At 38.8% G+C, this 16,941-nt stretch overlaps 2 long non-coding RNA genes across 2 annotated transcripts in view; one reads left to right on the top strand and one right to left on the bottom strand.

Moving 5' to 3' along the window:
- The window catches only part of LOC130099720 (uncharacterized), a 34,176-nt gene that overhangs the window by 2,361 nt on the left and 14,874 nt on the right, over nucleotides 1–16,941 (bottom strand). Inside the window, exon 2 of the long non-coding RNA XR_008808441.1 lies at nucleotides 4,616–4,692. This is a non-coding gene — a long non-coding RNA (uncharacterized LOC130099720). The remainder of the gene's footprint in view (nucleotides 1–4,615; nucleotides 4,693–16,941) is intronic.
- LOC130099721 (uncharacterized) lies at nucleotides 4,634–12,908 on the top strand. Its single transcript, XR_008808442.1, has 5 exons — nucleotides 4,634–4,741; nucleotides 8,373–8,458; nucleotides 11,390–11,458; nucleotides 12,679–12,748; nucleotides 12,840–12,908. It is a non-coding gene; the product is annotated as an uncharacterized LOC130099721 (long non-coding RNA).

Here is a 16,941-nt window from a genome sequence, read left to right as displayed (position 1 = left end):
AAAGGGTATATTTTAAGGGCCAAGCATGTCACGCTTAACCACCGGCCTACAAAGTAGATCACACATCGGAGGACCTGACCCGAGTCTCTTGTTTATTCAGAGCAAATTCTAGAGAGAGGGTAAAAGGAGCCTTATTCAGTGCACATTCCAAATCGCATGGACTGTCATATTTAGACAGTTCATATATCCCCGCTTCAGAGTTGCCATGTCGTGAAAACATTATCAAAGTAAATATTATGACTGTAGACAGGTTCTTTTATGCAAAGAGCGCTAGTGTGAAGTTGGGTCCAATCTTCGGGCCTTGGGCCGGAGAAGGTGAGACGGCTGTGAACATGAAAGCACTGAGGTTGCTTAAAAGTATAACTGAGCTATCAGCCGGGTCTTGATTGCGTTATTATTCTGTGCTTCTGTTTTTCTTATCAGGCAGTCAACATTTTATGTCAGGAAACAAGCTGGAGAGACGCGTTTGGCTGTGTGCCATGCAGAGCTGTAAGCATGCACCTCAGAAACCCCACACGTGTGTGTACGGTGAGATCTGGACAGTGTCCCCGTGACCAGAGACGGATGTGAACAATTACCAATTCTCAAAACACTACTTTACCGTAGTTAAATATATTACACGCCTTACACCCGCGGCTGCGGCCCACTCTCGCTGCAGCCTGGGATACGTGGACCTTACAGAAATCCAGCCACCTTCAACAGGCACAGTCTACTGCAATTAACCAATCATCATAATCATCATCATCATTACCATCATCATCATCATAATCATAAACTCACTGAACGTGCTTTGTACAAGGTGCTTCACACTAATTTGCACAAGCCAATGTTTTGTTTTATTTTCACTTCTCTTATTGGGACAGAATTTTTATATATGAAAATATCCAAACACCGTTTTGGTTTTACAGATCTACAGTAACAGATTTAGAGCAGAACGGGGAGTGTCGTAACAAGGTACAAAAAATATATATCTTGCTTATAGTTTGATTTGACCTATTAATGGATGTTCAATTATAACCTCATCCTTTATATTTAAATGTTAAAAAAACTAGAAATATCGTGGCTGAGCAGACGGAGAGGGTTTATAACATTATGTAAATTTACTGGACACACTGAGATTGCACAAAATGTGTTTGTGCATAAACTACATTTGACAGAGCTGTGAGAGTGACTGATACACAAACACACACACATTGGCTGTTAGTAGGCCTATATTTTAGAGTTGTTAGCCTGTTTATGTATTTGCATGTATTTTATTATTGCATTTTTGCTGATTTTGGATAGTTGAACCAAAAATTCAGTTTGTATCATTTACTCACCCTCGTGTTGTTCCAAACCTGAATGACTGTCTTTCTACTATATGGAACACAAAAGAAGATATTTTGAAGAACGATTCAGCTGTTTTTGTCCAATGAAAGTCAGTGATGTCCAAAACAGCATTAGACCCCCTTTGACTTTTTAACTTTAAGGTCAAGAAAAGACATATTTTATGTTCCACAAAAGAAAGAAAACTATACAAGTTGTAAATCATGACAGAAGTGTCATTTTTGGGTGAACTCCCTGTATTTTACTTATTTACTTTATGGGGATGGGGAGGACATAAAAAGTACTAGTGATTACCACAATAAATGAAAGCACCAAATGTATTTGTCTATCATTTCCAATTCGTGTTAACAACCCAGTGCGGTAGGTTGTAACACAGCACTCTAAGTAGGCTACTTGATGCCAATTTACACAGTTTAGAAATAAGCTGTATATTTCTAAAATAGGCCTATAGTTTAATTTGTTACAAGCATAGCCTATAGGAAAATTACATTTCAAATTTGACGCATAAAAACAGAGCACCAAACATTGAAACATCACCCTTAAACCCCGCTCTCCATGCAAAATGGGCTAATAATTAGTTGTTGATAAGATATTCCATGCATGCAGCATTGAGAGTTTTATATAGGCCTAACTTAATCTTGTTCGGGGAAAAAAATCCACAATATTCTAGCCTACTACATTTTTCGCAACTGCATCTGCGTGTGGTATATGTCCCTGCAAATAAAACCTCTGCAACGAGTCCGCATGAAATAAATACAGACACAATCCCTCCGGCCATGTGGGTGTCCGACTGTAATCCCAACAGACTGATCCACTCCGTATTCAATATGGGGAGTAATCGGCCCTCAATGGAGGAAATGCGCAGCACACAGGCCTGACACACGGTGCTGTAGCACAGGAAAAGGCGGAACTAGCTCATTTTGATCCTGGATTTAAGAGATGAAACTAATCCTGATTGCCACAAATCAAAACCTGGACTGTAGCCTAATTAGTGAACGCTGATATGGCTCCATGCATCAGAGACAAGTTAAACAAACAATTATATCTGTACTACAGATCCGCTTCTCGGAAGCTCAAGTTAAACCGTCGGTCGTCTGACACACGCACATTAATAAAGCTAATTTACTGAAGCTGTCAGACGCAATAAGAAACGAAACGCAGCAGTGTTTATTACGATTTTTTGGTGATGAAAATAGGCGCATTTGGGAATACAATGCACACTTTAAAGGACAACAAACAAACACTGAAAATAAATGGTTTTAATCTGGTAAATGCTCTGAAAAAAAAAAAGGTAAAAAAGCAAATTGTTTAATAATAGGCCTAGTAGGCTAATAATAATTAAATAACAATCATTTTAAATAATAGCTAATTATAATGTCTATATAATTATTAGGCTATTCGACATTTAGCCTATTTTTTTAAAGGCTATTGTTACTATTATTATTGCATTTTTGTTTACGTAGGTTGAACGTAATTTTAGAAACATTTTCTATCTATCAGATCTCTCAGGTTTAAATGTGGGCATTTTAAATGGTCGTTTCTGATTTATGGACAGTCAACGGGATTGCGGGCGCCGTTTACACTCAATCACTAGTTGAAGCTCCTCCGACAGCACGCTAAACTGAGGGCATAATGTGTCCACTTGGGCTAAAAGCCGGTGTACGGTTGCATCGCAGTAGCATCTGCCCAATAGATATTGCAGAGACTGAACACAAATGGGCTTCGTATGCTATCACACCGCTCACAGGTAGAGTATAAACGCTTTATCTTAAGTTATCTCTAAATGGCCCGCTTTAACTGTCCTGATGAAAACAATCACTGAGAGTAATGCGTTTAGCTTTAGCTTATTTTACAATTTAACATCCGCTTATACCGAAATAAGGATCCACGCTAGCCTAAACATTGCACGTGTAGCCTAATTCACGATTCTTGAAAGATAAACTAGGCGAAATCGATGTAGCAAATATAAGAAATCCACTTTATTTGAGGATCGGCTGTTAATATCTAAAACCTGCTAAACTCACTCATTCAGTCAGACGCTTTCCAGAGCGCAGCTTTAATGATTGTTGTCAAATCATTTGATTAATGACTCCACAACTGCAGCATTAGCTGGAACTTAATTTTTTTTTTCATGACCAAACAGACTATGACACAGAGCAAGAAAGTATTTGCTTATAATATAAAATAATATGCCTGATTCTTTAAAATAAATTGAAACAAAACCAGCAAAAATATATAATTAGGCTACATTGAAAAGATTGGAATAACACAATTATTAATTTTGAGGTGTGTATGTGTGTGTGCAAAAGTTTGATTTAATTAATCATCCTCAAATCACTAAACCTCTAAATTAGAGTAAACCAGGAGATAATTAGTCATGCATTAAGTCCTTTGCTGAGACCGATATAATCTGGTTTTATTGCTGTGGTACAGAGTTACAAATATTTCTTATTTGAATTTTATGCAAATTCCCTGCAGGCATCACACACATCCTCAGGGTAGCTTTGAGAAATAATTAAAACGAATGAATACATATAAACACTCATTGCATACAATACAATTAAACAATATTATCAAAAACACAATTCATGATGATAATTTGCATTGCTGCAGGCGGCAATGGTTTGTAACTAAAGGTGTTTGTGAGCAGGTGTAGAGGGGGTGTGTGTGTGAGAGTGAGAGAGAGAGAGAGAGAGAGAGAGAGAGAGAGAGAGAGAGAGAGAGAGAGAGAGAGAGAGAGAGAGAGAGAGAGAGAGAGAGAGAGAGAGAGAGAGAGAGAGAGAGAGAGAGAGAGAGAGAGAGAGAGAGAGAGAGAGAGAGATGCTTGTGGTATCCATGGTCATGTACAGGATGGATGAAGGCTACTGTCTCTCTTGTGTCAGTGTGCAGGTTACTGTTTCTGTGGTCACATTGGCCTCTAGGTTTGGCCTCTATCCTCTATGTGTGTGTGTGTGTGTGTGCGCTTGTGGCTTGGTAAATCCTATATTATAGGGACAAAATGTGTGCACAAAGATGGCAATATCCGAAATCCTTGTCCTTTAGGGGACATTTTTTGGTCCCTGTGAGGAAAACAGCTTATGAATCATATAGGCTAAAGTGATGTTTTTTTGAAAATGTAAAATGGGTATGGGTCTGTGACGGGTAGGGTTAGTCTAAGGGGATAGAATATACAGTTTGTACAGTATAAAAATCACTGTCTATGGAAAGTCTCCATAAAACATGAAAACGCAACGTGTGTGTGTGTGTGTGAGAGTGCAGACTTTGGCTCAGTCTTATTCTGATATATTACCATTTGATCCTTCAGTTTCCTGCCATTGATCAAGCCCCACCTATTCAGCTGATGGCCCAGAGGAGAAACCCGATCACCTAACAAGAAAGAAGCAGAGGAGAGAGGAAGGAGAAAATGAGAGAAATGGTACAAGCCTTCACCACAGCCTCTTTTCCCTTCTTACCTAAAATACATCCCACTCTGTGCATCTCAGTTTTTCTGTACCTACTTTACATTTACACATAATTCATCAGCGGCAGCTTGTCACCATAAGCTGCCTGTGATTCACATTCAGAAATGCTACCAGGCGACTAACAATATTATTCTTATTTAGCATCTTCCCAAACTGTACGAAGTGTTGCAGTGATCACACACAGCAAAACTGTCTTGTATGTATGTCGCTAAACCACAGACAGGCATTACAGTATCATATTAACTCGATGATTATTAGCTGACAGATCTGTCATTAAGGCAAATATCAGGAGAGTGGCAATTATAGTCTGTGGATTCCTTTTACACTGACATACATCATCCTCATCTTCTCTTTTACACATACACACACACAAACACTGAGAGACTGAGTGACAGTAGATCAACTAGCCTGGCCCCGTGGAGGTCATAACCCACACCATCTGGATCTGATCGAGCTGTGCGCAGAAAGGTGCTGCGTTTGCAAGGTATAGCCCCTTTAGCAGTGGGAACCTGCTACGCTGTTGCTCTCATATTCGACTGTTGAAGCTGGGCATCTGAATGCATATTCATACTTTGGTACTGCTGAAAGACGAGTGTACTGTTTGGAACTACTAGTGTATGGAAAATTCAGATGCTGGCAGGTTTAATGTGATGATTTAGCCATCCAATGTAAATGTACAAAACATTATATTCTCCCATGTGAGGGGGTAAGAAAACAATGACAGACTTTTAGGTCTTTTTTGTGTAAAAGAAAACGTTAACGTGTGTCTGTCGGGAAGCTGTTCAAGTCTATGCTTGGCCTGAGGGAGCTCAAGTCATTCACTCCAGCCGTGTAGCTGTCAATTACTGTCCTTATCGGCTTACAACTGGGGAAGGTGAGCGAGTGACAAACCTCTCTTTGAGGTTTTAGGTTACACAATATGGTAACAACAAACTGTCACTGGGCTTTAGAGGCCTCATCGAGGAACCTGGGGAAATTCCGCCCTGGGTCAGTGCACATAGTGTCTGATTCCAGGAGTATTGGGTGAGATTATCTCTTTGCAATGAACTTAAACTTCAAAATCTGCGCTAGTTGACCAATATCCACTGTGTTGGATTGAGCTAAAGTCTTTTCTTCCCTCTTGTTGACCGGATTTTTTTTTTTCTAGACTTATTGAGCACCACTGAAGTAAATCTGTGGCACTTTAAATGCTGACGGATACGTCTCACACCCGATGATATATAAAGTTGGGTCTCAGTAGCCCATGTCCTTCTGTGGAGTCTTGTGGTGCCCTTGTCACAACGGCACTGACAAATGATCAGGCTCAAATAACGGCACACTGCCGCTGTCAGTTCCACAGAGACATGCAAACAATATTTTGATGAAACTAAATTAAGCGTGTAAACGTTTCTCTAAAGAATCACAGCAGACCAACACTCTATTCTACCTGTCACTGCTGTTGCATTTCACATTTCTTTCTCTTTGTATAACTTCTGAATTACTTAGCCTGAGAGTAAGCGAACAGAATCAGGCTCACGGGACATAATGCATGTAGATGGGAAAACTGTGCCAATTTGAATCTTAAAAAATGAACTGGTCATTAAATAGTGTAGGTTTGCCACTATAGTTTCGCCAAAGTTCTTGATAGCTATTTCTAAGATAAACATTTTTACTATAATATGCTGATGTTTATGCTTTTTGTAGCATTTTTGTACAATTACATCCTAATTAAATCTTAAAGACTTAAAAGGATATAGTCCACACTCAAATGAAAAATTCTGTCATAATTTACTCTAATACTGTTCCAAATCTGTTTGACTTTATATCTTATGCAGAACACATAAGAAGATATTTTGAAGAATGTAGAGCAAACAAACAACATGAAAAAACACTGAGACTGTTTTTAAAAAATATATATATTATTTTATGTTTCACACAGAAAGAAAGTAATTTGAACCAACAGCAGGGTGAATAAATGACAATAAGGTTTGTTTTGGGTTGGAGGAACAGCTTAACCGGCATGATGAAGGGCATTCATTATTATTTAGATGATGAAACTCACAATAAATCATACAGTATGATAAAGTCAGATACTGGTGTTTAATTATCTATTGTTTAGCAAAGCAACCTCTTAATTCTGCAGTGTTGCTGTCATATCAGATTATTTCCTATTATGTAAAGACGTAAGATATAATTTTGCTAGTATGTTTTTGGTATTTAAAGGTCAAAATATGAATTATTGGACAAAATAAAGCATTTAACATGAGGCAGAAAATGAAGCTATCAAAAATCACAGAAAGCAGTAAATTAAAATCTAGCTATAAAGTATATCAACTTTTATGCTTGCTAAATTTATTCACTAGTGATTCCTGCCAAGCAATGTGAATTTATCAAGATATTAAGGTTCTACTAAGTTTTTATTACCAGATACAAACCATCTCAATTGTATATTTAATTTTAAACAAAACATTGCTGCAAATGATCTGTCTGCAAAAGTCTGTTAATAACCTGTTTCTAATTGGTTAAAAAAATGTCGCTGTTGACCAAAGATCACTCTAAAGCATCAATGGTTGCCATTGTTGGTGAGGAAAAGCTGAGAGCGCATGAAAGACATGGGAAGCAATAAAACCCCCCAAAGGCTCAGATTTCTTCCTCTTTATTCATATCTCCCTCTAAAGCAATTATCCATTTAGTTTGCTAATTTAGCTTTTCCTTTAAGTCTAGCATGAAGCAGGGTTGAAATTAAGACCTCAAACGGAGAAAATACATCTTATCAGAAAACATCAGCCTGCCATCACAATGATAAGTGATGGTTATTACTCCAAGGGTCATTTCGCTGTTTATGCTATTTCACAATATTGTTAAGCGGCTCGTATTTTACATGTGACAAAACATGAGTCTGTATCTTTTCAGCAGAATCTTAAAGTAAATAAACGGGGCCCTACCATAGCACTCCCCTACTGAGAGCAGCTAAGATTGCCCCATCACTCTTTATTATTTTTTCTACTTCACTCCTTGCTTTTATGCATTTTATTAAGAGCTGTAAGGCTAAGCGTCTTTTGTATAAAATATATACAAACTTCATTTTATTAGAACACAGGCCACAATTTCACTGCTTGACAAGAAAATAAGTTGAAGTGAAAAAAGTCACATTGCTCAGCTCCATCTAAAGGGCATTTAAAATTTCACTGCATCTGACCAAAGATATCTTTAACAGCATCGATGCATCAACAAAGGCCGGATAGTCGGGCTAATGTAAGACTAATGCAGAAAGCGGGAGCTTGTTTTTATTACCGCACAGCCCAGTGTTTGTGCAATTTCTCGATTTTCTAAAGCCCACGTTGACAGGCCCACTCTTTGAGCCAAGCCCCAGCAGATGTCCAAACATCGGTTAATGTAACCAGCAGGACCTGTGCACCCAGTGCACAGAAGAAGAAAAAACATGGTGGCCAAAGCAGAATAACTCAAATGGAATAGCCAATAAGTTCACACATCCAGGAAACAGAGAGTTTAATGTAATGTTGTGGTTTAACAGTTATAAACAAAGCAGACATCTTCAGCCCAGCGTAATCCTGAGAGGACTCCTTTATGTGACTTTCTTTGCAGGAAACGTTGTGATGAATCACTTGACCTCTGATCCATAGGCAGCGAGGGAAGTGTGTGTGTATGGGTTTCTGAGCCATTCAACCAAAGTAAGTGTATTGCAGTATGTAGAGTGTGAACAAACATTTTTCTTGTTCCATAAACAAATATTTATGTATACACTCAAAATACCATTAAAAAAAGTTTAATATTTTTTTGTGAAAACTGATACTTTTTTTTTATTTATCTAATGGGTTAGTTCTATCATTCTAAAAAGTTCTATCATTTACTCACCCTCATGTCGTTCCACATCCGCAAGACCTTCGTTCATCTTAGGAACACAAATGAAGATCTTTTTAATGAAATCCCAGAGCTTTCTGTCCCTCCAGAGATCCAACACAACTTACACATTCAGGCCCAGAACGGTAGGAATTGCATCGTTAAAGTATTCCATGTGACTCCAGTGGTTTAACCTCAATTTTATGAAGCGACGCGAGTGCATTATTTGTGCAAAAAACATTGTGTTCGCAAACAAAGCATTTGCGTCGCTTCATAAAATTGAGGTTAAACCACTGGAGTCACATGGAATACTTTAACGATGCATTTTCTACCGTTCTGGGCCTTGAATGTGTAAGTTGCGTTGGATCTATGAAACCTCTCCGATTTCATTAAAAATATCTTAATCTGTGTTCCGAAGATGAACAAAGGTCTTACTGGTTTGGAACGACATACGGGTGAGTAATTGATGACAGAATTTTCAGTTTTGGGTTAACTAAACCTTTGCTGAATCATAAATGTTACTGACCCCAAATGGTAGTGGTACTTAACCCAAAAAGTACACACACACACTATGTGTACTTCTATCTGAGATTCTTTAAATGATCTATAATGTGCCTTAGACTTTATTTTGAGGGTTTTGTAGTTTGTGTCATAATACAGCACAGACAAACTTAAAAAATTACAACAAAGCTAAGGTCTGAATAATGAGAAGTTATAGTTTTGTCTAATTGCTAAACATTACTTTTTTGTGTTCCCTTTTTTAATGAAAATAAATAAATAAACAAGAAATCATTAGAGTGACCTTTCTTGGTGTTTGCTTTTGATCCTGTCTGCCTCCTAATGTAGAGTTTGAGGAAATGATCCAATAAAACAGGATCATCTGTCTAAGAGCAAGACAGCTATGAGCAAATCAATATGATACTGTATACTTCAGTGTTGACTCACCTCAGAGCAGTTCTTCAGCCTGTGTTCCTATCTGAGGGATTAATAAATGTATAAATGTTATACTTTACTTATACTTACATATCTATCTATCTATCTATCTATCTATCTATCTATCTATCTATCTATCTATCTATCTATCTATATATCTATCTATCTATCATTTATCTATCATTTATCTATCATCTATCTATCATCTATCTATCATCTATCTATCTATCATCTATCTATCTGAAAAACCCTGGGTTTAATGTATATGTATAATGTCATACAATGGCTTTTGCTTTCTGCTCCCTTGCTGTGAAAAAACAAAACAAATCAAAACAAGACCTTAAAATATGACAGTATGGTTTTATGTAGTCTAGTCCAGCAGGTCTAGTCATCCTATGGTCAACAGTTTTTAACATTTTGTTTATGAGAAACAGGAAATAATGATAAAGTTAAGACAAACAATCTGATTTTCAAACTCCCTTTGCAAGTTATCATCATCATCATCATCTTTTTTGATGAAGTCCTAGTCAGACTTAATTATGGCATAAATATACTGATTGTTCCATACAGCAGAATTTTCCGTTGAGGAGGGAAACTATATATCAAAACCAGAAATTTGCACTCTTCATAACCAAATTATGGTAATTGTCATATTGATCAAAAGACAGATGAAATCTGTCTTTGTAAATGTCAGGTTTTCATTTCGGAGCAACCCATTGCACCGACTTTCATGTTATGGTTCTCTATTATTTGTTTTTCCACTGCCTGTTGGGTATCTCGGCACAGGACAGTGATGCTTTCGTTTGTTTGGGCCTCCACTGAGGATGAGAAGCTCCTCTGAATCAGTCATTGTTTGTTTAGTCGCTATCTACCCTCCATATTTGGTTTACAACTAAACTTTGCAACGTGAACTCTCTGCATCAAAATGATGGTTCACTTGAGAAAACCAAAAACAGATCTGAAACAAATTTATGTGATGTTTGTTTTCAAACTTGCTCTCTTAAAAAGCACAAAAACATGTAATTGTAAAAGCCCCAGGTCAGGATGTTAACCAAAAATACTCTATAATAATCTAGCCTTACTTCAAAAATATCTGCACATGTTATTTGCTATAGCATTGGAGAATAAAATAAACGCAGAGAGAAGTGTAACTGTAATCTTGGCTGTTGGGACCCGAGGCCGTGCCGTTGTATCCCCAACAAGTCATCAGGATCAAGTTGCTATCCACTGAGGAGGGGATTCAGAGAGGATTGAGTGTTAACCGTCATGGCTTCCCTATAAACATGCAATCACACTGACACAGAGCCTATTGTGTAAAGGAGCAGAGAAAGTAGGGACAATAGGGAAATGTTGGATGGAGAGAGAGATTGCAAGAAAGTGAGAGTTGAAAAAAGCTTTTAAAAAAGACGATAGGAAGAAAGTGAGAGGGTGACTGAGACAGAAAGGGAAAGGGAGCTGTGTGTGGATGGATGGGCCTGCAGGCCGTAGGGACTGGTGTAACAGCCTCTCGCTCTCAGGTGTCCAGTCGATAACTGATGCATTAGTCTAGAGCTCTTTGCCGGTTTGGGGTTTAAACACACATTTTCTTAATACAACATGACCCCATTTCCCTCTCTCATTAATCATGAAACATAGTTAGACTGGCCCATTCGGTCTCTGACAAAGGAGGCAAACCTACTGTTGAACCCCTTTCACACTGCTCACATTGACTCTTATATGCCTGTTGACTGATGAGAACTACTGGATGTTCTTCTAATACACAGAGTAACTGATTTGTGACCTCAATATACAAGTTTTCATATTTGTTTATATTTATATTTCCTGTTAAGCCCAAACCTGGACATCCATGAAGGGATTATACACGATTTCCGGAGCAACTGGTTACAGCATCTCTTGAGGTACAGAAAAAGTCTTAAAATACATCTGCCTCATACACAAATTCCTGTGGTTTGTAAAAGTTTCATGAAGTTTTGTCTACAGACATCCATAACACATGTACATAGCTATAAGACACAAGTGAGCGAGGATTTCAGGTCAGACTTTGTCATCAGCTCATGGATTCTAGTTGTTTGCTGTTTGCCATTGGTGTATTTCCAGCCACCCACACAAGCTTGTCCGGTCTCTTACCCAGCAGCCCTCAGTCCTTCGGTATAGTCACATGTGTCAGATGTTCCACTGTGACTAAACATTTCTGCTCCCATTGGTGTACACAGTTTGAATTCCTCAATTCATCTTATAAACTTGTTTATGAAAGTAAACACTGTGCCTTGCGGAGACAGGTCATGATCATTATCCATAATTTCAACAAAATGGTGCAGGCAGGACTTCAGAACAGAGAGTAAAATGAATTCTGCTAATTCATAAAGAAAAATACAGTTATTTTCCTGCATGTGTCGAGTTGTAGGTAAATCCCCATGTTGCCAATGACAAAAGTCTGTTGTTGTTCAGTTGTATATATTTTATCAAAAGAACACAAAAAAAATGCCAAAACCATAAAAAGAAAATGAACATATACTATACCATTCAAAAGTCTGGACACACCTGACTTTTTATATATATCATTTATATCATTTATATATAATAAATGTTTAATAATAAAATAATTTTAAATAAATTGCATTGTTATTATTATTATCAATTATTAATAATTTATATAAAATATATATTTTTAAGTATATCAGGTTACACCTCATAAAATTGAGTGTGCAAGGCAAAGGTTGGCTTCTTTGCAGAGTTAAAATGTTTTGGTCATTGCACAATGCCTATACTTTCATATGTGTAGTTTCATAGCTTGATGATTTATTAATAGTATTTTTTTAAATAATAGTAATAGTATTTTATAATAATAGTAACAGCAAAGAATAAGTCTAATTGTATCTAACTTTTTTTGGTAACTAATCAACTTTTTGTGTAAGTTTTTTTATGTATTGCACTTACATTTGTAATATACTTTATTTTTAATATTTAAATTATATATATTAATATTTAAATATATATAAAAAATATTTTAAAATATTTATATTTTTTTTATACATTTTTCAGTAATAGCTATTTGTAGTGTGCTGTTGAAAAAGACATGTAAACACATCAGTCTAATGAGCTGTCATTATTCCCACAGTATAGACTGATGAGAGACTGTGACCAGTACATTCATCTTGTGTTCTCAAAGACTACAGAGCTGAACCTGCGTGAGGTCAATACTGCCATACTCTCTATGGGTTAAAGCTGCCTGTGTGAGTGACTAGCAGCAGCTCTATAAAGGCTTGTGAGATTGTGCAGGAAATAGAGGAAACTGGAGTCTGAGGGAGACTGGGAGACGGAGGCCACAGCAGAGCAAGGAGGAACAGGTCAGATTGGGTTTACTGGCCTGTCAGTCTGTCAGTGATACCCCCTCTGCATCAGTCTGTCAGCACTGCATACAACACACACACACACACACACAGACACGGGACACGCGTGCAAAACTTAAAAATACCCTTTTCATAAAAAATTTGCGGAGTGCTGCAAAATGACATTTTCCAGCTAACCTAAATGAGATATAATATAATATAAAACGGAGCTTGCTGATTAACACCCATTCTGAGTAGATGCAAATATTGTGGATTTTAAATATGTTTTGGAAAGCTGTGTGTGTCATCATCAGCGGCAAAAACTTTGGAGAAATTCAATCCAAAACTGTGGCCGTATCGATGAGTGACAGGATGTTGCGGGAGAAGCAACACCATGTACACAGATACCTTTCGTGATACTGTGAATGTCTTCCAATATACACACTCATACACACACCCCCACAACACACTCTCAGAGATGGTATTTCAATACACAGACTGGGCAGTATGGAGCGCTTACTGTCTGTGTGGTTTCCTGTGAAAGCTTAGCAGCTGATTTTACCATCGACCACAACAATAGGCCTGACACCAAATACTCCTAAACATACACACACAAACACACACATACAGAAAAGATGAGACCAAGAGAGAGCTCAGTGGATGTGTGTTGTGTTACAAGGTCAATAAGATCAGAATGTTTATCTTGATGTGTAGCCGACCCTTCTTTCAGACATTAAATTGCGCATTACCTATTAAGGCATTAAGTTAAATAGTTCGTAATTGTCTGATATTCTGCCCTCTGCCACCATATTCAATATCATGATTTGTAAAGTTCCATCATTGTTGTCTTCTATCTACTCAGGGACACTATCTGGCTGTGAACCTGATGGACAGATCAATTTAGACCTTGAGATTCTATCGATACCAATCCCCATGAAGCCTCTTACCCAGTTAAGGCCACTTAAGCACAAGAGGTCCCATCAAGTTAACATTGATTCCTTCATCAATCACCTTCTGGGTGGACGGACAATGGGCTATTTTAAAAGTTGCAAAGCCCACGTGTAATGTCGGATGGCCAGACATTGAGGTAACAGTGGCAGTATTTTAAGCATGGTGCTGTGTCAATAGTTGTAATGTTAGCTACATGCTACGTATGTGTACATGTACATGCATTTTAAACGTTAGATTTGCACTTAAGTACTGTATAGATTACAGATATTAGGGGTGTAAGAGTACATGTATTTGTCCTGAACCGTCACGGTACGGACGTCATGGTTCGGTGGATACAGTCAGACGACGAGTACAGTCAGTCACAGGGGATCCACACTCCAATCCAGAAGGGGGTGCCAGTAATGCAACACTGTTTGCTAACCACCACAACAGGTTCAGATGGCAAGCAAGAGCTTGCTAATAGCCTATACGCTGAGTTTTGATTCATTTTTGTGACACACTCCACAAACTCCACAGAAAGGAAACCATGACGGCAGAAAGCGGCATTCTGTTTTTTTTTTTTTTTACAAAAGCACAATGTTTCATTTTTATTGTGAGTATACAAAAAAAAAAAAAATAGACCCTTTACAGTTTCGAATGATGTTTATCTGTATGACCATAATAAATTTTAAGTTGTTTCCGCTGTTATAATGAGACAAAATCATTTAGACTGTCCAGTGATGAAATATGCTTGTCCTGGAAATGGGGAGCTTCAGGTGCCGCTTCATTCGCTGTCTCCTCATGGAAAGGTGAAGTAGACTCAGATACAGGGTGCTTCTCAATATCCCTCCTCGTCTCCTCGCTCCTCCATCCTCCATCCTATGACCCGGAAACCGATCGAGCTCAGCCATCTTGAAGGACATCTCAATTCTCTAATTGCACCGCGAGGAGGCGAGGATCGAGGAGTGAGGAGGCTTCCAGAGGAGCTATGAGTGAGGATACACAGGTGTACCCTTTGCGGAAGAGTTTTATCGACTAAACATGACGCACGTATCAATTCTCCTCCCCCTTCACATCTGTCACAATCATTTGAATTTATACTTTACTTTTGTCGTTTACATAAACCACACAACTCACATATTTCAACAAGGTATCTTGCTTTATTATTATTTATTATTAATTTCTTAAATAAACAAACTTTAACAACATAAGGGCAGATCCTTTGAGCACTGCTGATGACGCAGTGAAGTGACGTTCGAGTGATCAAGTATTCCAATCTATAAAAAAGCTTTCATTCAATTCCTCCGTCCTCATTTTTTTTCCTTGCAGCCTTCCCTCGCGTCCTACAGGGGGTGGAGCTGAGACGCGAGGAAAGGAAGGGAGGAAAGGAAACGAGGATGCACAAATAAGAAATGAGAAGCACCCATAGATGGCACTTTTTCTTCTCCTCACTCATCTTTCCGTGATTTCTTGAGAAAGTGTAATATTGAACTTTGTGTATTTACCATTGTCACCGCATGTTAATGAACTCTCACATGCAAAGAAAGCTAATCCTTACACAAGTTCTCGTACTGTACTCTACCAACTACCTCAGGGGAGACTAAATACTGCTAGGTGAAACTGTAAATTTGCACTACTGTCTGTTCAAAATAACTACTAGCAATGGGGATTTGTACCGTTGTACGTACATACCTCAGGCCTCAGTGTTGTGTTTGCTTGCTCTTAAAGACAAGTAGTAGCTTGACAATGCAAAAACCCACTGTAGCTTGGATATATCTGTGCATATTAATGTATTTATTATAATGGTGGATGACCGATGTTGTTGCCGCTTTGAATGGCGATCTTTTAAATCAATTGCCTGATCATTAGAATAGTGAACAACTAGCGTTACCGCCAAATTCATCATTCTCTCTCACAAGTTATGCTTTCACCCCACATCTTCACGGAAGTCTCTGCTTTCTCTCTCTTCTGGATCTGGGACTATCCTTCTCGACCCCCATCCATTTCCCTTATACAAACTGCACCACTGCTTCATTTCTCTTTTTCCCCTTGCTCTTTCTCTCTCTCACTCTCCCGCTCTGCGTCCTCCCTTGGCGCTCACTTGGGCGGGCAGCCGAATTCCTGTGGGCTATCCGGTTACCGGTTGCCGTGGAAACCAGTGGGAAGGCAGCTCCATTAATCATTTAGAGCGCGCTCGAAGTGGAGGTCAGCCTGATTGCAGCGGATAGGGTATCATCCCTGTGTCCCACCAGGGACCTCCTTGATTTGAATTAAAAAAGATTAAGCTCGCCCCCCCATGCACCCCTACCACCGTGGCCCACCATCATCATCGGCCCAGCCGTATCATGTGACCATGCTCCACGAAGCCACGCGGATTAAGAGATCGGAGCTGTGCGTTTGTTTTTCAGAGACTCGCTGAAACATTAGACGCGCACAGGTGTCTACAACAAGGAGTCCAGGAGCTTGTGTAAGAAACGGACAAAGACCGCGCGCACCCCTCCTGGGCTTTCTTGTCTTATCCTCCTATATTGTCTTTCTTCTTATTCTTCTTTTCTTATATTCTATCAGTTGTTGGAAACTGGAAGCAATAACTCAGTTTTACTCTCCCACTGACATTTCCCTCTCTTTCAAGCCTATGAAATGGTGCATTTGTTGCAAAACCTTTTTATAACTTAATAGGAATATGATTTTTACGAGCGTGTAGGACAGCTGCCGCAAGCCAGGGAGAACTGAGGCCAGACGTGTGCGTGGGCGAAGTCGGTGTGACAGCTCTAGGGTCACAGTCCACCAAAGCCTGAAGTCTGTCTGGTTGGGGTTGGATCACCTTGATGAAATGTAAAGAGCAGGGAAATGACTGAAAGCGTTAGTCCATGTGAAGTGGCCCTTGGGCCTCTGCTCGCCAGCCCCCTGTTCCCCAATGACGGCAGCATGAGTTTAGATTTACAGGGCCTCTGTGGGAACGACACGGAGAGCCATGAATCATCCAGGCTATGAAATAGTGGCACAGCCAGCTCCGCTGCAGTGGCTCCCAAAGGTGCCCGCCAAATTTACAGGCGCCTGTAGCACTTCAAAAACTTACCATAACTTAAATCCAGACGATTTTATCGTTCCATAGAAGCAAA

This window comes from Rhinichthys klamathensis, unplaced genomic scaffold, assembly GCF_029890125.1.
Source record: "Rhinichthys klamathensis goyatoka isolate OS25496 unplaced genomic scaffold, OSU_Roscu_1.1 h1tg000235l_1, whole genome shotgun sequence".
Lineage (NCBI taxonomy): Eukaryota > Metazoa > Chordata > Actinopteri > Cypriniformes > Leuciscidae > Rhinichthys > Rhinichthys klamathensis.
Note: the sequence above shows the minus strand (reverse complement) of the source record. Positions and strands in the feature narration are given on the sequence as shown.